The sequence below is a fragment of the Carcharodon carcharias genome, chromosome 6 (genome assembly GCF_017639515.1).
Source record: "Carcharodon carcharias isolate sCarCar2 chromosome 6, sCarCar2.pri, whole genome shotgun sequence".
NCBI lineage: Eukaryota > Metazoa > Chordata > Chondrichthyes > Lamniformes > Lamnidae > Carcharodon > Carcharodon carcharias.
Window position 1 is genome coordinate 143,334,954 of NC_054472.1, and position 20,332 is coordinate 143,355,285.

General features: G+C 50.1%; 9 non-coding genes across 9 annotated transcripts; all 9 read left to right on the plus strand.

Moving 5' to 3' along the window:
- Nucleotides 1-326: 326 nt before the first annotated feature.
- Nucleotides 327-417, plus strand: trnay-gua. The gene is given in 2 exon segments: nt 327-363; nt 382-417. It is a non-coding gene; the product is annotated as a tRNA-Tyr (tRNA).
- Nucleotides 418-2,154: 1,737 nt separating this feature from the next.
- On the plus strand, nt 2,155-2,245 carry trnay-gua. Its single transcript is given in 2 exon segments — nt 2,155-2,191; nt 2,210-2,245. It is a non-coding gene; the product is annotated as a tRNA-Tyr (tRNA).
- Nucleotides 2,246-3,982: 1,737 nt separating this feature from the next.
- On the plus strand, nt 3,983-4,073 carry trnay-gua. Its single transcript is given in 2 exon segments — nt 3,983-4,019; nt 4,038-4,073. It is a non-coding gene; the product is annotated as a tRNA-Tyr (tRNA).
- A 1,737-nt stretch (nt 4,074-5,810) lies between these two features.
- On the plus strand, nt 5,811-5,901 carry trnay-gua. Its single transcript is given in 2 exon segments — nt 5,811-5,847; nt 5,866-5,901. It is a non-coding gene; the product is annotated as a tRNA-Tyr (tRNA).
- A 1,737-nt stretch (nt 5,902-7,638) lies between these two features.
- Nucleotides 7,639-7,729, plus strand: trnay-gua. Its single transcript is given in 2 exon segments — nt 7,639-7,675; nt 7,694-7,729. It is a non-coding gene; the product is annotated as a tRNA-Tyr (tRNA).
- Nucleotides 7,730-9,465: 1,736 nt separating this feature from the next.
- Nucleotides 9,466-9,556, plus strand: trnay-gua. Its single transcript is given in 2 exon segments — nt 9,466-9,502; nt 9,521-9,556. It is a non-coding gene; the product is annotated as a tRNA-Tyr (tRNA).
- Nucleotides 9,557-11,293: 1,737 nt separating this feature from the next.
- trnay-gua lies at nt 11,294-11,383 on the plus strand. The gene is given in 2 exon segments: nt 11,294-11,329; nt 11,348-11,383. It is a non-coding gene; the product is annotated as a tRNA-Tyr (tRNA).
- A 1,738-nt stretch (nt 11,384-13,121) lies between these two features.
- trnay-gua lies at nt 13,122-13,212 on the plus strand. The gene is given in 2 exon segments: nt 13,122-13,158; nt 13,177-13,212. It is a non-coding gene; the product is annotated as a tRNA-Tyr (tRNA).
- Nucleotides 13,213-18,606: 5,394 nt separating this feature from the next.
- trnay-gua lies at nt 18,607-18,696 on the plus strand. Its single transcript is given in 2 exon segments — nt 18,607-18,642; nt 18,661-18,696. It is a non-coding gene; the product is annotated as a tRNA-Tyr (tRNA).
- Nucleotides 18,697-20,332: the final 1,636 nt, after the last annotated feature.

Genomic DNA, 20,332 nt, shown 5'->3' on the forward strand with positions numbered 1-20,332 from the left:
GTCCTAGGAATGATAGGCAGCCTACTGAACTCAGAAATCATGTCCTGATTGAGCTTCCAGGCACCATGAGCCAGTTGCTGAGCCTGCAATGTGACCCAAGTCATAATACAACGTTTGCATGAGGCTGCAAGCCAGGTACGTGAGGAAGCTATCAGCTTCCGCTCCATAATCAGACGCTTGATTGCTAAACAGCACAGGCCCAGGATGTGGAGATCAGTTGATGGTTGAAAGACTGACAGAGCTGGGGGATTCAGGGGTCAACAAAGCCTCCAGCAGCTAAAAGCACATGACAAACAATCAGAAAAGAAGCACCATAGGAAGGCTCCCCTTCGATAGCTCAGCTGGTAGAGCGGAGGACTGTAGATGATTGTCCTAGCTGGTTTCCTTAGGTCGCTGGTTCAATTCCGGCTCGAAGGAAGTCTGCTCTGACTTTTTGCAGTCAGCAGCATTTAGCTGCTGCCTGAGCTCTCAACTTGTCGATTTGGCTAAAATTTTGCCTGTTGAGGCCAAGGCGCACCAGCTCTCTTTTCATTTCAAAGGAGCCAGAAGATGCTTGCTTTATTTCTGCTTTTGCATCTGCTGGCCAGCAGGGATTTCCTTGGAGGAGCAATCCATTCAAGCACCCAGCACCAAGTCAAAGCACGAGTAGTATCCAATCAGTCAGACAGAGCTCTCGACTGCCCCCTCACAGTCGTGGTGGCCGCCACTTTCTGCTCGCTTCGCTTTCAATCATTAAGTACGAGCTCTTCTGGACTTCCTACGTCGTCTCTGTTCAATTCGTGCGGGCGATGCTCATCTCTTGCTGCTCGGAGCTGCTGTCTGAAGCAAAGCATGTACTGTGCGTGGGCAGCAGGCCGACCGAGGCAGGATTTCCCTGGTGATCGCGGAGCCCCTCGGAGACAGATGCTGAGAGCCTCCTGTGAGGCAATCGGGAGGGAGGTGTGCCATGTCACAGGGGGCGCAGCTCAAATGTTAGAGCGCTCGCTTTGCAGGCTCGTGGGGTTGGCACTGAGTCCTACATTCTCTACCCTGTTTCTCGATCTATTCGGCCTCAGCAGACTTGTCATTCAGTCGACACTCTTCCAAAGTTTTTGCTTGTGCCGCCACACAAAGTGGTCGGGAGACATGAAATGTTTGTAACGCTGCAGCAATGAAGGCGTCTTTTTTTTTGGCATGCAGCAAAGATGGTAAGCTGAGGCGACTATAGACCCTTGGCTAGACCGTACTTGGACTGCTTTGTACAGTATTGGTTCCCTTTCCTTAGGAAGGATATTATTCCCATAGTGGGAGCGCAACGAAGATTCACCGTCCTTGTTCCCGGGACGGTGTGGCTGTGCTATGAAGAGTGATTGGGGAAACTGGGCCTGTATCCTTCAGAGCTTTGAAAAATGAGATGTGATCTCATTGATACCTATAAGACACTTAAAGGAATAGACAGGATGCATGAAGGTCACATGTTTCCCCTGGTTGGGGAGACTAGAGCCAAGGAGCACAATTTCAAAATAAGGGGGAAGCGACTTTGGACCCAGGTGAGGAGAAATCTTTTCGTTCAGAGGGTCGTGAACCTTTGGAATTTTCTACCCCGGCGGGATGTGGAAGCTCAGTCGTTGAGTTTGGTTAAAGTAGAGATTGACAGATTTCTAAATGCCATTGACGTAAAGGGGTATGGGCATGGTGTGGCAAAAAGGCATTGAAGTGAATGAATGATCAACTATGATCTTATTGAGCAGAGCAGTCACGGTGGACTGAATGGCCCAGTCCTGCCCCTGTGTTCCTAAAGAAAGAAAATGCACCATGTGCCACAGGGGATTGAAGTAAGGCCTTTCAAGTCCTAGGAATGATAGGCAGCCTACTGAACTCAGAAATCATGTCCTGATTGAGCTTCCAGGCACCATGAGCCAGTTGCTGAGCCTGCAATGTGACCCAAGTCATAATACAACGTTTGCATGAGGCTGCAAGCCAGGTACGTGAGGAAGCTATCAGCTTCCGCTCCATAATCAGACGCTTGATTGCTAAACAGCACAGGCCCAGGATGTGGAGATCAGTTGATGGTTGAAAAACTAACAGAGCTGGGGGATTCAGGGGTCAACAAAGCCTCCAGCAGCTAAAAGCACATGACAAACAATCAGAAAAGAAGCACCATAGCAGGGCTCCCCTTCGATAGCTCAGCTGGTAGAGCGGCGGACTGTAGGTGATCGTCCTAGCTGGTATCCTTAGGTCGCTGGTTCAATTCCAGCTCGAAGGAAGTCTCCTCTGACTTATTGCAGTCAGCAGCATTTAGCTGCTGCCTGAGCTCTCAACTTGGCGATTTGGCTAAAATTTTGCCTGTTGAGGCCAAGGCGCACCAGCTCTCTTTTCATTTCAAAGGAGCCAGAAGATGCTTGCTTTATTTCTGCTTTTGCATCTGCTGGCCAGCAGGGATTTCCTTGGAGGAGCAATCCATTCAAGCACCCAGCACCAAGTCAAAGCACGAGTAGTATCCAATCAGTCAGACAGAGCTCTCGACTGCCCCCTCACCGTCGTGGTGGCCGCCACTTTCTGCTCGCTTCGCTTTCAATCATTAAGTACGAGCTCTTCTGGACTTCCTACGTCGTCTCTGTTCAATTCGTGCGGGCGATGCTCATCTCTTGCTGCTCGGAGCTGCTGTCTGGAGCAAAGCATGTACTGTGCATGGGCAGCAGGCCGACCGAGGCAGGATTTCCCTGGTGATCGCGGAGCCCCTCGGAGACAGATGCTGAGAGCCTCCTGTGAGGCAATCGGGAGGGAGCTGTGCCATGTCACAGGGGGCGCAGCTCAAATGTTAGAGCGCTCGCTTTGCAGGCTCGTGGGGTTGGCACTGAGTCCTACATTCTCTACCCTGTTTCTCGATCTATTCGGCCTCAGCAGACTTGTCATTCAGTCGACACACTTCCAAAGTTTTTGCTTGTTCCGCCTTACAAAGTGGTCGGGAGACATGAAATGTTTGTAACGCTGCAGCAATGAAGGCGTCTTTTTTTTTGGCATGCAGCAAAGATGGTAAGCTGAGGCGACTATAGACCCTTGGCTAGACCGTACTTGGACTGCTTTGTACAGTATTGGTTCCCTTTCCTTAGGAAGGATATTATTCCCATAGTGGGAGCGCAACGAAGATTCACCGGCCTTGTTCCCGGGACGGTGTGGCTGTGCTATGAAGAGTGATTGGGGAAACTGGGCCTGTATACTTCAGAGCTTTGAAAAATGAGATGTGATCTCATTGATACCTATAAGACACTTAAAGGAATAGACAGGATGCATGAAGGTCACATGTTTCCCCTGGTTGGGGAGACTAGAGCCAAGGAGCACAATTTCAAAATAAGGGGGAAGCGACTTTGGACCCAGGTGAGGAGAAATCTTTTCGTTCAGAGGGTCGTGAACCTTTGGAATTTTCTACCCCGGCGGGATGTGGAAGCTCAGTCGTTGTGTTTGTGTAAAGTAGAGATTGACAGATTTCTAAATGCCATTGACGTAAAGGGGTATGGGCATGGTGTGGCAAAAAGGCATTGAAGTGAATGAATGATCAACTATGATCTTATTGAGCAGAGCAGTCACGGTGGACTGAATGGCCCAGTCCTGCCCCTGTGTTCCTAAAGAAAGAAAATGCACCATGTGCCACAGGGGATTGAAGTAAGGCCTTTCAAGTCCTAGGAATGATAGGCAGCCTACTGAACTCAGAAATCATGTCCTGATTGAGCTTCCAGGCACCATGAGCCAGTTGCTGAGCCTGCAATGTGACCCAAGTCATAATACAACGTTTGCATGAGGCTGCAAGCCAGGTACGTGAGGAAGCTATCAGCTTCCGCTCCATAATCAGACGCTTGATTGCTAAACAGCACAGGCCCAGGATGTGGAGATCAGTTGATGGTTGAAAGACTGACAGAGCTGGGGGATTCAGGGGTCAACAAAGCCTCCAGCAGCTAAAAGCACATGACAAACAATCAGAAAAGAAGCACCATAGCAGGACTCCCCTTCGATAGCTCAGCTGGTAGAGCGGCGGACTGTAGGTGATCGTCCTAGCTGGTATCCTTAGGTCGCTGGTTCAATTCCAGCTCGAAGGAAGTCTCCTCTGACTTATTGCAGTCAGCAGCATTTAGCTGCTGCCTGAGCTCTCAACTTGTCGATTTGGCTAAAATTTTGCCTGTTGAGGCCGAGGCGCAACAGCTCTCTTTTCATTTCAAAGGAGCCAGAAGATGCTTGCTTTATTTCTGCTTTTGCATCTGCTGGCCAGCAGGGATTTCCTTGGAGGAGCAATCCATTCAAGCACCCAGCACCAAGTCAAAGCACGAGTAGTATCCAATCAGTCAGACAGAGCTCTCGACTGCCCCCTCACCGTCGTGGTGGCCGCCACTTTCTGCTCGCTTCGCTTTCAATCATTAAGTACGAGCTCTTCTGGACTTCCTACGTCGTCTCTGTTCAATTCGTGCGGGCGATGCTCATCTCTTGCTGCTCGGAGCTGCTGTCTGGAGCAAAGCATGTACTGTGCATGGGCAGCAGGCCGACCGAGGCAGGATTTCCCTGGTGATCGCGGAGCCCCTCGGAGACAGATGCTGAGAGCCTCCTGTGAGGCAATCGGGAGGGAGCTGTGCCATGTCACAGGGGGCGCAGCTCAAATGTTAGAGCGCTCGCTTTGCAGGCTCGTGGGGTTGGCACTGAGTCCTACATTCTCTACCCTGTTTCTCGATCTATTCGGCCTCAGCAGACTTGTCATTCAGTCGACACTCTTCCAAAGTTTTTGCTTGTGCCGCCACACAAAGTGGTCGGGAGACATGAAATGTTTGTAACGCTGCAGCAATGAAGGCGTCTTTTTTTTTGGCATGCAGCAAAGATGGTAAGCTGAGGCAACTATAGACCCTTGGCTAGACCGTACTTGGACTGCTTTGTACAGTATTGGTTCCCTTTCCTTAGGAAGGATATTATTCCCATAGTGGGAGCGCAACGAAGATTCACCGGCCTTGTTCCCGGGACGGTGTGGCTGTGCTATGAAGAGTGATTGGGGAAACTGGGCCTGTATCCTTCAGAGCTTTGAAAAATGAGATGTGATCTCATTGATACCTATAAGACACTTAAAGGAATAGACAGGATGCATGCAGGTCACATGTTTCCCCTGGTTGGGGAGACTAGAGCCAAGGAGCACAATTTCAAAATAAGGGAGAAGCGACTTTGGACCCAGGTGAGGAGAAATCTTTTCGCTCAGAGGGTCGTGAACCTTTGGAATTTTCTACCCCGGCGGGCTGTGGAAGCTCAGTCGTTGAGTTTGGTTAAAGTAGAGATTGACAGATTTCTAAATGCCATTGACGTAAAGGGGTATGGGCATGGTGTGGCAAAAAGGCATTGAAGTGAATGAATGATCAACTATGATCTTATTGAGCAGAGCAGTCACGGTGGACTGAATGGCCCAGTCCTGCCCCTGTGTTCCTAAAGAAAGAAAATGCACCATGTGCCACAGGGGATTGAAGTAAGGCCTTTCAAGTCCTAGGAATGATAGGCAGCCTACTGAACTCAGAAATCATGTCCTGATTGAGCTTCCAGGCACCATGAGCCAGTTGCTGAGCCTGCAATGTGACCCAAGTCATAATACAACGTTTGCATGAGGCTGCAAGCCAGGTACGTGAGGAAGCTATCAGCTTCCGCTCCATAATCAGACGCTTGATTGCTAAACAGCACAGGCCCAGGATGTGGAGATCAGTTGATGGTTGAAAAACTGACAGAGCTGGGGGATTCAGGGGTCAACAAAGCCTGCAGCAGCTAAAAGCACATGACAAACAATCAGAAAAGAAGCACCACAGCGGGTCTCCCCTTCGATAGCTCAGCTGGGAGAGCGGGGGACTGTAGGTGATCGTCCTAGCTGGTATCCTTAGGTCGCTGGTTCAATTCTGGCTCGAAGGAAGTCTTCTCTGACTTTTTGCAGTCAGCAGCAATTAGCTGCTGCCTGAGCTCTCAACTTGTCGATTTGGCTAAAATTTTGCCTGTTGAGGCCAAGGCGCACCAGCTCTCTTTTCATTTCAAAGGAGCCAGAGGATGCTTGCTTTATTTCTGCTTTTGCATCTGCTGGCCAGCAGGGATTTCCTTGGAGGAGCAATCCATTCAAGCACCCAGCACCAAGTCAAAGCACGAGTAGTATCCAATCAGTCAGACAGAGCTCTCGACTGCCCCCTCACAGTCGTGGTGCCCGCCACTTTCTGCTCGCTTTGCTTTCAATCATTAAGTACGAGCTCTTCTGGACTTCCTACGTCGTCTCTGTTCAATTCGTGCGGGCGATGCTCATCTCTTGCTGCTCGGAGCTGCTGTCTGGAGCAAAGCACGTACTGTGCATGGGCAGCATGCAGACCGAGGCAGGATTTCCCTGGTGATCACGGAGCCCCTCGGAGACAGATGCTGAGAGCCTCCTGTGAGGCAATCGGGAGGGAGCTGTGCCATGTCACAGGGGGCGCAGCTCAAATGTTAGAGCGCTCGCTTTGCAGGCTCGTGGGGTTGGCACTGAGTCCTACATTCTCTACCCTGTTTCTCGATCTATTCAGCCTCAGCAGACTTGTCATTCAGTCGACACACTTCCAAAGTTTTTGCTTGTGCCGCCACACAAAGTGGTCGGGAGACATGAAATGTTTGTAACGCTGCAGCAATGAAGGCGTCTTTTTTTTTGGCATGCAGCAAAGATGGTAAGCTGAGGCGACTATAGACCCTTGGCTAGACCGTACTTGGACTGCTTTGTACAGTATTGGTTCCCTTTCCTTAGGAAGGATATTATTCCCATAGTGGGAGCGCAACGAAGATTCACCGGCCTTGTTCCCGGGACGGTGTGGCTGTGCTATGAAGAGTGATTGGGGAAACTGGGCCTGTATCCTTCAGAGCTTTGAAAAATGAGATGTGATCTCATTGATACCTATAAGACACTTAAAGGAATAGACAGGATGCATGCAGGTCACATGTTTCCCCTGGTTGGGGAGACTAGAGCCAAGGAGCACAATTTCAAAATAAGCGGGAAGCGACTTTGGACCCAGGTGAGGAGAAATCTTTTCGCTCAGAGGGTCGTGAACCTTTGGAATTTTCTACCCCGGCGGGCTGTGGAAGCTCAGTCGTTGAGTTTGTGTAAAGTAGAGATTGACAGATTTCTAAATGCCATTGACGTAAAGGGGTATGGGCATGGTGTGGCAAAAAGGCATTGAAGTGAATGAATGATCAACTATGATCTTATTGAGCAGAGCAGTCACGGTGGACTGAATGGCCCAGTCCTGCCCCTGTGTTCCTAAAGAAAGAAAATGCACCATGTGCCACAGGGGATTGAAGTAAGGCCTTTCAAGTCCTAGGAATGATAGGCAGCCTACTGAACTCAGAAATCATGTCCTGATTGAGCTTCCAGGCACCATGAGCCAGTTGCTGAGCCTGCAATGTGACCCAAGTCATAATACAACGTTTGCATGAGGCTGCAAGCCAGGTACGTGAGGAAGCTATCAGCTTCCGCTCCATAATCAGACGCTTGATTGCTAAACAGCACAGGCCCAGGATGTGGAGATCAGTTGATGGTTGAAAGACTGACAGAGCTGGGGGATTCAGGGGTCAACAAAGCCTCCAGCAGCTAAAAGCACATGACAAACAATCAGAAAAGAAGCACCACAGCGGGGCTCCCCTTCGATAGCTCAGCTGGGAGAGTGGGGGACTGTAGGTGATCGTCCTAGCTGGTATCCTTAGGTCGCTGGTTCAATTCTGGCTCGAAGGAAGTCTGCTCTGACTTTTTGCAGTCAGCAGCAATTAGCTGCTGCCTGAGCTCTCAACTTGTCGATTTGGCTAAAATTTTGCCTGTTGAGGCCAAGGCGCACCAGCTCTCTTTTCATTTCAAAGGAGCCAGAAGATGCTTGCTTTATTTCTGCTTTTGCATCTGCTGGCCAGCAGGGATTTCCTTGGAGGAGCAATCCATTCAAGCACCCAGCACCAAGTCAAAGCACGAGTAGTATCCAATCAGTCAGACAGAGCTCTCGACTGCCCCCTCACAGTCGTGGTGGCCGCCACTTTCTGCGCGCTTCGCTTTCAATCATTAAGTACGAGCTCTTCTGGACTTCCTACGTCGTCTCTGTTCAATTCGTGCGGGCGATGCTCATCTCTTGCTGCTCGGAGCTGCTGTCTGGAGCAAAGCATGTACTGTGCATGGGCAGCAGGCCGACCGAGGCAGGATTTCCCTGGTGATCACGGAGCCCCTCGGAGACAGATGCTGAGAGCCTCCTGTGAGGCAATCGGGAGGGAGCTGTGCCATGTCACAGGGGGCGCAGCTCAAATGTTAGAGCGCTCGCTTTGCAGGCTCGTGGGGTTGGCACTGAGTCCTACATTCTCTACCCTGTTTCTCGATCTATTCGGCCTCAGCAGACTTGTCATTCAGTCGACACACTTCCAAAGTTTTTGCTTGTGCCGCCTACAAAGTGGTCGGGAGACATGAAATGTTTGTAACGCTGCAGCAATGAAGGCGTCTTTTTTTTTGGCATGCAGCAAAGATGGTAAGCTGAGGCGACTATAGACCCTTGGCTAGACCGTACTTGGACTGCTTTGTACAGTATTGGTTCCCTTTCCTTAGGAAGGATATTATTCCCATAGTGGGAGCGCAACGAAGATTCACCGGCCTTGTTCCCGGGACGGTGTGGCTGTGCTATGAAGAGTGATTGGGGAAACTGGGCCTGTATCCTTCAGAGCTTTGAAAAATGAGATGTGATCTCATTGATACCTATAAGACACTTAAAGGAATAGACAGGATGCATGCAGGTCACATGTTTCCCCTGGTTGGGGAGACTAGAGCCAAGGAGCACAATTTCAAAATAAGGGGGAAGCGACTTTGGACCCAGGTGAGGAGAAATCTTTTCGCTCAGAGGGTCGTGAACCTTTGGAATTTTCTATCCCGGCGGGATGTGGAAGCTCAGTCGTTGAGTTTGTGTAAAGTAGAGATTGACAGATTTCTAAATGCCATTGACGTAAAGGGGTATGGGCATGGTGTGGCAAAAAGGCATTGAAGTGAATGAATGATCAACTATGATCTTATTGAGCAGAGCAGTCACGGTGGACTGAATGGCCCAGTCCTGCCCCTGTGTTCCTAAAGAAAGAAAATGCACCATGTGCCACAGGGGATTGAAGTAAGGCCTTTCAAGTCCTAGGAATGATAGGCAGCCTACTGAACTCAGAAATCATGTCCTGATTGAGCTTCCAGGCACCATGAGCCAGTTGCTGAGCCTGCAATGTGACCCAAGTCATAATACAACGTTTGCATGAGGCTGCAAGCCAGGTACGTGAGGAAGCTATCAGCTTCCGCTCCATAATCAGACGCTTGATTGCTAAACAGCACAGGCCCAGGATGTGGAGATCAGTTGATGGTTGAAAGACTGACAGAGCTGGGGGATTCAGGGGTCAACAAAGCCTCCAGCAGCTAAAAGCACATGACAAACAATCAGAAAAGAAGCACCACAGCAGGGCTCCCCTTCGATAGCTCAGCTGGTAGAGCGGAGGACTGTAGGTGATCGTCCTAGCTGGTATCCTTAGGTCGCTGGTTCAATTCCAGCTCGAAGGAAGTCTGCTCTGACTTTTTGCAGTCAGCAGCATTTAGCTGCTGCCTGAGCTCTCAACTTGTCGATTTGGCTAAAATTTTGCCTGTTGAGGCCAAGGCGCACCAGCTCTCTTTTCATTTCAAAGGAGCCAGAAGATGCTTGCTTTATTTCTGCTTTTGCATCTGCTGGCCAGCAGGGATTTCCTTGGAGGAGCAATCCATTCAAGCACCCAGCACCAAGTCAAAGCACGAGTAGTATCCAATCAGTCAGACAGAGCTCTCGACTGCCCCCTCACAGTCGTGGTGGCCGCCACTTTCTGCGCGCTTCGCTTTCAATCATTAAGTACGAGCTCTTCTGGACTTCCTACGTCGTCTCTGTTCAATTCGTGCGGGCGATGCTCATCTCTTGCTGCTCGGAGCTGCTGTCTGGAGCAAAGCATGTACTGTGCATGGGCAGCAGGCCGACCGAGGCAGGATTTCCCTGGTGATCACGGAGCCCCTCGGAGACAGATGCTGAGAGCCTCCTGTGAGGCAATCGGGAGGGAGCTGTGCCATGTCACAGGGGGCGCAGCTCAAATGTTAGAGCGCTCGCTTTGCAGGCTCGTGGGGTTGGCACTGAGTCCTACATTCTCTACCCTGTTTCTCGATCTATTCGGCCTCAGCAGACTTGTCATTCAGTCGACACACTTCCAAAGTTTTTGCTTGTGCCGCCACACAAAGTGGTCGGGAGACATGAAATGTTTGTAACGCTGCAGCAATGAAGGCGTCTTTTTTTTTGGCATGCAGCAAAGATGGTAAGCTGAGGCGACTATAGACCCTTGGCTAGACCGTACTTGGACTGCTTTGTACAGTATTGGTTCCCTTTCCTTAGGAAGGATATTATTCCCATAGTGGGAGCGCAACGAAGATTCACCGGCCTTGTTCCCGGGACGGTGTGGCTGTGCTATGAAGAGTGATTGGGGAAACTGGGCCTGTATCCTTCAGAGCTTTGAAAAATGAGATGTGATCTCATTGATACCTATAAGACACTTAAAGGAATAGACAGGATGCATGCAGGTCACATGTTTCCCCTGGTTGGGGAGACTAGAGCCAAGGAGCACAATTTCAAAATAAGGGGGAAGCGACTTTGGACCCAGGTGAGGAGAAATCTTTTCGCTCAGAGGGTCGTGAACCTTTGGAATTTTCTACCCCGGCGGGATGTGGAAGCTCAGTCGTTGAGTTTGTGTAAAGTAGAGATTGACAGATTTCTAAATGCCATTGACGTAAAGGGGTATGGGCATGGTGTGGCAAAAAGGCATTGAAGTGAATGAATGATCAACTATGATCTTATTGAGCAGAGCAGTCACGGTGGACTGAATGGCCCAGTCCTGCCCCTGTGTTCCTAAAGAAAGAAAATGCACCATGTGCCACAGGGGATTGAAGTAAGGCCTTTCAAGTCCTAGGAATGATAGGCAGCCTACTGAACTCAGAAATCATGTCCTGATTGAGCTTCCAGGCACCATGAGCCAGTTGCTGAGCCTGCAATGTGACCCAAGTCATAATACAACGTTTGCATGAGGCTGCAAGCCAGGTACGTGAGGAAGCTATCAGCTTCCGCTCCATAATCAGACGCTTGATTGCTAAACAGCACAGGCCCAGGATGTGGAGATCAGTTGATGGTTGAAAGACTGACAGAGCTGGAGGATTCAGGGGTCAACAAAGCCTCCAGCAGCTAAAAGCACATGACAAACAATCAGAAAAGAAGCACCACAGCGGGGCTCCCCTTCGATAGCTCAGCTGGTAGAGCGGGGACTGTAGGTGATCGTCCTAGCTGGTATCCTTAGGTCGCTGGTTCAATTCCGGCTCGAAGGAAGTCTGCTCTGACTTTTTGCAGTCAGCAGCATTTAGCTGCTGCCTGAGCTCTCAACTTGTCGATTTGGCTAAAATTTTGCCTGTTGAGGCCAAGGCGCACCAGCTCTCTTTTCATTTCAAAGGAGCCAGAAGATGCTTGCTTTATTTCTGCTTTTGCATCTGCTGGCCAGCAGGGATTTCCTTGGAGGAGCAATCCATTCAAGCACCCAGCACCAAGTCAAAGCACGAGTAGTATCCAATCAGTCAGACAGAGCTCTCGACTGCCCCCTCACAGTCGTGGTGGCCGCCACTTTCTGCTCGCTTCGCTTTCAATCATTAAGTACGAGCTCTTCTGGACTTCCTACGTCGTCTCTGTTCAATTCGTGCGGGCGATGCTCATCTCTTGCTGCTCGGAGCTGCTGTCTGGAGCAAAGCATGTACTGTGCATGGGCAGCAGGCCGACCGAGGCAGGATTTCCCTGGTGATCACGGAGCCCCTCGGAGACAGATGCTGAGAGCCTCCTGTGAGGCAATCGGGAGGGAGCTGTGCCATGTCACAGGGGGCGCAGCTCAAATGTTAGAGCGCTCGCTTTGCAGACTCGTGGGGTTGGCACTGAGTCCTACATTCTCTACCCTGTTTCTCGATCTATTCGGCCTCAGCAGACTTGTCATTCAGTCGACACACTTCCAAAGTTTTTGCTTGTGCCGCCTTACAAAGTGGTCGGGAGACATGAAATGTTTGTAACGCTGCAGCAATGAAGGCATCTTTTTTTTTGGCATGCAGCAAAGATGGTAAGCTGAGGCGACTATGGACCCTTGGCTAGACCGTACTTGGACTGCTTTGTACAGTATTGGTTCCCTTTCCTTAGGAAGGATATTATTCCCATAGTGGGAGCGCAACGAAGATTCACCGGCCTTGTTCCCGGGACGGTGTGGCTGTGCTATGAAGAGTGATTGGGGAAACTGGGCCTGTATTCTTCAGAGCTTTGAAAAATGAGATGTGATCTCATTGATACCTATAAGACACTTAAAGGAATAGACAGGATGCATGCAGGTCACATGTTTCCCCTGGTTGGGGAGACTAGAGCCAAGGAGCACAATTTCAAAATAAGGGGGAAGCGACTTTGGACCCAGGTGAGGAGAAATCTTTTCGCTCAGAGGGTCGTGAACCTTTGGAATTTTCTACCCCGGCGGGATGTGGAAGCTCAGTCGTTGAGTTTGTGTAAAGTAGAGATTGACAGATTTCTAAATGCCATTGACGTAAAGGGGTATGGGCATGGTGTGGCAAAAAGGCATTGAAGTGAATGAATGATCAACTATGATCTTATTGAGCAGAGCAGTCACGGTGGACTGAATGGCCCAGTCCTGCCCCTGTGTTCCTAAAGAAAGAAAATGCACCATGTGCCACAGGGGATTGAAGTAAGGCCTTTCAAGTCCTAGGAATGATAGGCAGCCTACTGAACTCAGAAATCATGTCCTGATTGAGCTTCCAGGCACCATGAGCCAGTTGCTGAGCCTGCAATGTGACCCAAGTCATAATACAACGTTTGCATGAGGCTGCAAGCCAGGTACGTGAGGAAGCTATCAGCTTCCGCTCCATAATCAGACGCTTGATTGCTAAACAGCACAGGCCCAGGATGTGGAGATCAGTTGATGGTTGAAAGACTGACAGAGCTGGAGGATTCAGGGGTCAACAAAGCCTCCAGCAGCTAAAAGCACATGACAAACAATCAGAAAAGAAGCACCACAGCAGGGGCTCCCCTTTGATAGCTCAGCTGGTAGAGCGGAGGACTGTAGGTGATCGTCCTAGCTGGTATCCTTAGGTCGCTGGTTCAATTCTGGCTCGAAGGAAGTCTGCTCTGACTTTTTGCAGTCAGCAGCATTTAGCTGCTGCCTGAGCTCTCAACTTGTCGATTTGGCTAAAATTTTGCCTGTTGAGGCCAAGGCGCACCAGCTCTCTTTTCATTTCAAAGGAGCCAGAAGATGCTTGCTTTATTTCTGCTTTTGCATCTGCTGGCCAGCAGGGATTTCCTTGGAGGAGCAATCCATTCAAGCACCCAGCACCAAGTCAAAGCACGAGTAGTATCCAATCAGTCAGACAGAGCTCTCGACTGCCCCCTCACAGTCGTGGTGGCCGCCACTTTCTGCTCGCTTCGCTTTCAATCATTAAGTACGAGCTCTTCTGGACTTCCTACGTCGTCTCTGTTCAATTCGTGCGGGCGATGCTCATCTCTTGCTGCTCGGAGCTGCTGTCTGGAGCAAAGCATGTACTGTGCATGGGCAGCAGGCCGACCGAGGCAGGATTTCCCTGGTGATCACGGAGCCCCTCGGAGACAGATGCTGAGAGCCTCCTGTGAGGCAATCGGGAGGGAGCTGTGCCATGTCACAGGGGGCGCAGCTCAAATGTTAGAGCGCTCGCTTTGCAGGCTCGTGGGGTTGGCACTGAGTCCTACATTCTCTACCCTGTTTCTCGATCTATTCGGCCTCAGCAGACTTGTCATTCAGTCGACACACTTCCAAAGTTTTTGCTTGTGCCGCCACACAAAGTGGTCGGGAGACATGAAATGTTTGTAACGCTGCAGCAATGAAGGCGTCTTTTTTTTTGGCATGCAGCAAAGATGGTAAGCTGAGGCGACTATAGACCCTTGGCTAGACCGTACTTGGACTGCTTTGTACAGTATTGGTTCCCTTTCCTTAGGAAGGATATTATTCCCATAGTGGGAGCGCAACGAAGATTCACCGGCCTTGTTCCCGGGACGGTGTGGCTGTGCTATGAAGAGTGATTGGGGAAACTGGGCCTGTATCCTTCAGAGCTTTGAAAAATGAGATGTGATCTCATTGATACCTATAAGACACTTAAAGGAATAGACAGGATGCATGCAGGTCACATGTTTCCCCTGGTTGGGGAGACTAGAGCCAAGGAGCACAATTTCAAAATAAGGGGGAAGCGACTTTGGACCCAGGTGAGGAGAAATCTTTTCGCTCAGAGGGTCGTGAACCTTTGGAATTTTCTACCCCGGCGGGATGTGGAAGCTCAGTCGTTGAGTTTGTGTAAAGTAGAGATTGACAGATTTCTAAATGCCATTGACGTAAAGGGGTATGGGCATGGTGTGGCAAAAAGGCATTGAAGTGAATGAATGATCAACTATGATCTTATTGAGCAGAGCAGTCACGGTGGACTGAATGGCCCAGTCCTGCCCCTGTGTTCCTAAAGAAAGAAAATGCACCATGTGCCACAGGGGATTGAAGTAAGGCCTTTCAAGTCCTAGGAATGATAGGCAGCCTACTGAACTCAGAAATCATGTCCTGATTGAGCTTCCAGGCACCATGAGCCAGTTGCTGAGCCTGCAATGTGACCCAAGTCATAATACAACGTTTGCATGAGGCTGCAAGCCAGGTACGTGAGGAAGCTATCAGCTTCCGCTCCATAATCAGACGCTTGATTGCTAAACAGCACAGGCCCAGGATGTGGAGATCAGTTGATGGTTGAAAGACTGACAGAGCTGGGGGATTCAGGGGTCAACAAAGCCTCCAGCAGCTAAAAGCACATGACAAACAATCAGAAAAGAAGCACCACAGCGGGGCTCCCCTTCGATAGCTCAGCTGGTAGAGCGGGGACTGTAGGTGATCGTCCTAGCTGGTATCCTTAGGTCGCTGGTTCAATTCTGGCTCGAAGGAAGTCTGCTCTGACTTTTTGCAGTCAGCAGCAATTAGCTGCTGCCTGAGCTCTCAACTTGTCGATTTGGCTAAAATTTTGCCTGTTGAGGCCAAGGCGCACCAGCTCTCTTTTCATTTCAAAGGAGCCAGAAGATGCTTGCTTTATTTCTGCTTTTGCATCTGCTGGCCAGCAGGGATTTCCTTGGAGGAGCAATCCATTCAAGCACCCAGCACCAAGTCAAAGCACGAGTAGTATCCAATCAGTCAGACAGAGCTCTCGACTGCCCCCTCACAGTCGTGGTGGCCGCCACTTTCTGCTCGCTTCGCTTTCAATCATTAAGTACGAGCTCTTCTGGACTTCCTACGTCGTCTCTGTTCAATTCGTGCGGGCGATGCTCATCTCTTGCTGCTCGGAGCTGCTGTCTGGAGCAAAGCATGTACTGTGCATGGGCAGCAGGCCGACCGAGGCAGGATTTCCCTGGTGATCACGGAGCCCCTCGGAGACAGATGCTGAGAGCCTCCTGTGAGGCAATCGGGAGGGAGCTGTGCCATGTCACAGGGGGCGCAGCTCAAATGTTAGAGCGCTCGCTTTGCAGGCTCGTGGGGTTGGCACTGAGTCCTACATTCTCTACCCTGTTTCTCGATCTATTCGGCCTCAGCAGACTTGTCATTCAGTCGACACACTTCCAAAGTTTTTGCTTGTGCTGCCTTACAAAGTGGTCGGGAGACATGAAATGTTTGTAACGCTGCAGCAATGAAGGCGTCTTTTTTTTTGGCATGCAGCAAAGATGGTAAGCTGAGGCGACTATAGACCCTTGGCTAGACCGTACTTGGACTGCTTTGTACAGTATTGGTTCCCTTTCCTTAGGAAGGATATTATTCCCATAGTGGGAGCGCAACGAAGATTCACCGGCCTTGTTCCCGGGACGGTGTGGCTGTGCTATGAAGAGTGATTGGGGAAACTGGGCCTGTATCCTTCAGAGCTTTGAAAAATGAGATGTGATCTCATTGATACCTATAAGACACTTAAAGGAATAGACAGGATGCATGCAGGTCACATGTTTCCCCTGGTTGGGGAGACTAGAGCCAAGGAGCACAATTTCAAAATAAGCGGGGAAGCGACTTTGGACCCAGGTGAGGAGAAATCTTTTCGCTCAGAGGGTCGTGAACCTTTGGAATTTTCTACCCCGGCGGGCTGTGGAAGCTCAGTCGTTGAGTTTGTGTAAAGTAGAGATTGACAGATTTCTAAATGCCATTGACGTAAAGGGGTATGGGCATGGTGTGGCAAAAAGGCATTGAAGTGAATGAATGATCAACTATGATCTTATTGAGCAGAGCAGTCACGGTGGACTGAATGGCCCAGTCCTGCCCCTGTGTTCCTAAAGAAAGAAAATGCACCATGTGCCACAGGGGATTGAAGTAAGGCCTTTCAAGTCCTAGGAATGATAGGCAGCCTACTGAACTCAGAAATCATGTCCTGATTGAGCTTCCAGGCACCATGAGCCAGTTGCTGAGCCTGCAATGTGACCCAAGTCATAATACAACATTTGCATGAGGCTGCAATCCAGGTACGTGAGGAAGCTATCAGCTTCCGCTCCATAATCAGACGCTTGATTGCTAAACAGCACAGGCCCAGGATGTGGAGATCAGTTGATGGTTGAAAGACTGACAGAGCTGGGGGATTCAGGGGTCAACAAAGCCTCCAGCAGCTAAAAGCACATGACAAACAATCAGAAAAGAAGCACCACAGCAGGGCTCCCCTTCGATAGCTCAGCTGTGAGAGCAGGGGACTGTAGGTGATCGTCCTAGCTGGTATCCTTAGGTCGCTGGTTCAATTCTGGCTCGAAGGAAGTCTTCTCTGACTTTTTGCAGTCAGCAGCATTTAGCTGCTGCCTGAGCTCTCAACTTGTCGATTTGGCTAAAATTTTGCCTGTTGAGGCCAAGGCGCACCAGCTCTCTTTTCATTTCAAAGGAGCCAGAAGATGCTTGCTTTATTTCTGCTTTTGCATCTGCTGGCCAGCAGGGATTTCCTTGGAGGAGCAATCCATTCAAGCACCCAGCACCAAGTCAAAGCACGAGTAGTATCCAATCAGTCAGACAGAGCTCTCGACTGCCCCCTCACAGTCGTGGTGGCCGCCACTTTCTGCTCGCTTCGCTTTCAATCATTAAGTACGAGCTCTTCTGGACTTCCTACGTCGTCTCTGTTCAATTCGTGCGGGCGATGCTCATCTCTTGCTGCTCGGAGCTGCTGTCTGGAGCAAAGCATGTACTGTGCATGGGCAGCAGGCCGACCGAGGCAGGATTTCCCTGGTGATCACGGAGCCCCTCGGAGACAGATGCTGAGAGCCTCCTGTGAGGCAATCGGGAGGGAGCTGTGCCATGTCACAGGGGGCGCAGCTCAAATGTTAGAGCGCTCGCTTTGCAGGCTCGTGGGGTTGGCACTGAGTCCTACATTCTCTACCCTGTTTCTCGATCTATTCGGCCTCAGCAGACTTGTCATTCAGTCGACACACTTCCAAAGTTTTTGCTTGTGCCGCCTACACAAAGTGGTCGGGAGACATGAAATGTTTGTAACGCTGCAGCAATGAAGGCGTCTTTTTTTTTGGCATGCAGCAAAGATGGTAAGCTGAGGCGACTATAGACCCTTGGCTAGACCGTACTTGGACTGCTTTGTACAGTATTGGTTCCCTTTCCTTAGGAAGGATATTATTCCCATAGTGGGAGCGCAACGAAGATTCACCGGCCTTGTTCCCGGGACGGTGTGGCTGTGCTATGAAGAGTGATTGGGGAAACTGGGCCTGTATCCTTCAGAGCTTTGAAAAATGAGATGTGATCTCATTGATACCTATAAGACACTTAAAGGAATAGACAGGATGCATGCAGGTCACATGTTTCCCCTGGTTGGGGAGACTAGAGCCAAGGAGCACAATTTCAAAATAAGGGGGAAGCGACTTTGGACCCAGGTGAGGAGAAATCTTTTCGCTCAGAGGGTCGTGAACCTTTGGAATTTTCTACCCCGGCGGGATGTGGAAGCTCAGTCGTTGAGTTTGTGTAAAGTAGAGATTGACAGATTTCTAAATGCCATTGACGTAAAGGGGTATGGGCATGGTGTGGCAAAAAGGCATTGAAGTGAATGAATGATCAACTATGATCTTATTGAGCAGAGCAGTCACGGTGGACTGAATGGCCCAGTCCTGCCCCTGTGTTCCTAAAGAAAGAAAATGCACCATGTGCCACAGGGGATTGAAGTAAGGCCTTTCAAGTCCTAGGAATGATAGGCAGCCTACTGAACTCAGAAATCATGTCCTGATTGAGCTTCCAGGCACCATGAGCCAGTTGCTGAGCCTGCAATGTGACCCAAGTCATAATACAACGTTTGCATGAGGCTGCAAGCCAGGTACGTGAGGAAGCTATCAGCTTCCGCTCCATAATCAGACGCTTGATTGCTAAACAGCACAGGCCCAGGATGTGGAGATCAGTTGATGGTTGAAAGACTGACAGAGCTGGGGATTCAGGGGTCAACAAAGCCTCCAGCAGCTAAAAGCACATGACAAACAATCAGAAAAGAAGCACCACAGCAGGGGCTCCCCTTCGATAGCTCAGCTGGTAGAGCGGGGACTGTAGGTGATCGTCCTAGCTGGTATCCTTAGGTCGCTGGTTCAATTCCGGCTCGAAGGAAGTCTGCTCTGACTTTTTGCAGTCAGCAGCATTTAGCTGCTGCCTGAGCTCTCAACTTGTCGATTTGGCTAAAATTTTGCCTGTTGAGGCCAAGGCGCACCAGCTCTCTTTTCATTTCAAAGGAGCCAGAAGATGCTTGCTTTATTTCTGCTTTTGCATCTGCTGGCCAGCAGGGATTTCCTTGGAGGAGCAATCCATTCAAGCACCCAGCACCAAGTCAAAGCACGAGTAGTATCCAATCAGTCAGACAGAGCTCTCGACTGCCCCCTCACAGTCGTGGTGGCCGCCACTTTCTGCTCGCTTCGCTTTCAATCATTAAGTACGAGCTCTTCTGGACTTCCTACGTCGTCTCTGTTCAATTCGTGCGGGCGATGCTCATCTCTTGCTGCTCGGAGCTGCTGTCTGGAGCAAAGCATGTACTGTGCATGGGCAGCAGGCCGACCGAGGCAGGATTTCCCTGGTGATCACGGAGCCCCTCGGAGACAGATGCTGAGAGCCTCCTGTGAGGCAATCGGGAGGGAGCTGTGCCATGTCACAGGGGGCGCAGCTCAAATGTTAGAGCGCTCGCTTTGCAGGCTCGTGGGGTTGGCACTGAGTCCTACATTCTCTACCCTGTTTCTCGATCTATTCGGCCTCAGCAGACTTGTCATTCAGTCGACACACTTCCAAAGTTTTTGCTTGTGCCGCCACACAAAGTGGTCGGGAGACATGAAATGTTTGTAACGCTGCAGCAATGAAGGCGTCTTTTTTTTTGGCATGCAGCAAAGATGGTAAGCTGAGGCGACTATAGACCCTTGGCTAGACCGTACTTGGACTGCTTTGTACAGTATTGGTTCCCTTTCCTTAGGAAGGATATTATTCCCATAGTGGGAGCGCAACGAAGATTCACCGGCCTTGTTCCCGGGACGGTGTGGCTGTGCTATGAAGAGTGATTGGGGAAACTGGGCCTGTATCCTTCAGAGCTTTGAAAAATGAGATGTGATCTCATTGATACCTATAAGACACTTAAAGGAATAGACAGGATGCATGCAGGTCACATGTTTCCCCTGGTTGGGGAGACTAGAGCCAAGGAGCACAATTTCAAAATAAGGGGGAAGCGACTTTGGACCCAGGTGAGGAGAAATCTTTTCGCTCAGAGGGTCGTGAACCTTTGGAATTTTCTACCCCGGCGGGATGTGGAAGCTCAGTCGTTGAGTTTGTGTAAAGTAGAGATTGACAGATTTCTAAATGCCATTGACGTAAAGGGGTATGGGCATGGTGTGGCAAAAAGGCATTGAAGTGAATGAATGATCAACTATGATCTTATTGAGCAGAGCAGTCACGGTGGACTGAATGGCCCAGTCCTGCCCCTGTGTTCCTAAAGAAAGAAAATGCACCATGTGCCACAGGGGATTGAAGTAAGGCCTTTCAAGTCCTAGGAATGATAGGCAGCCTACTGAACTCAGAAATCATGTCCTGATTGAGCTTCCAGGCACCATGAGCCAGTTGCTGAGCCTGCAATGTGACCCAAGTCATAATACAACGTTTGCATGAGGCTGCAAGCCAGGTACGTGAGGAAGCTATCAGCTTCCGCTCCATAATCAGACGCTTGATTGCTAAACAGCACAGGCCCAGGATGTGGAGATCAGTTGATGGT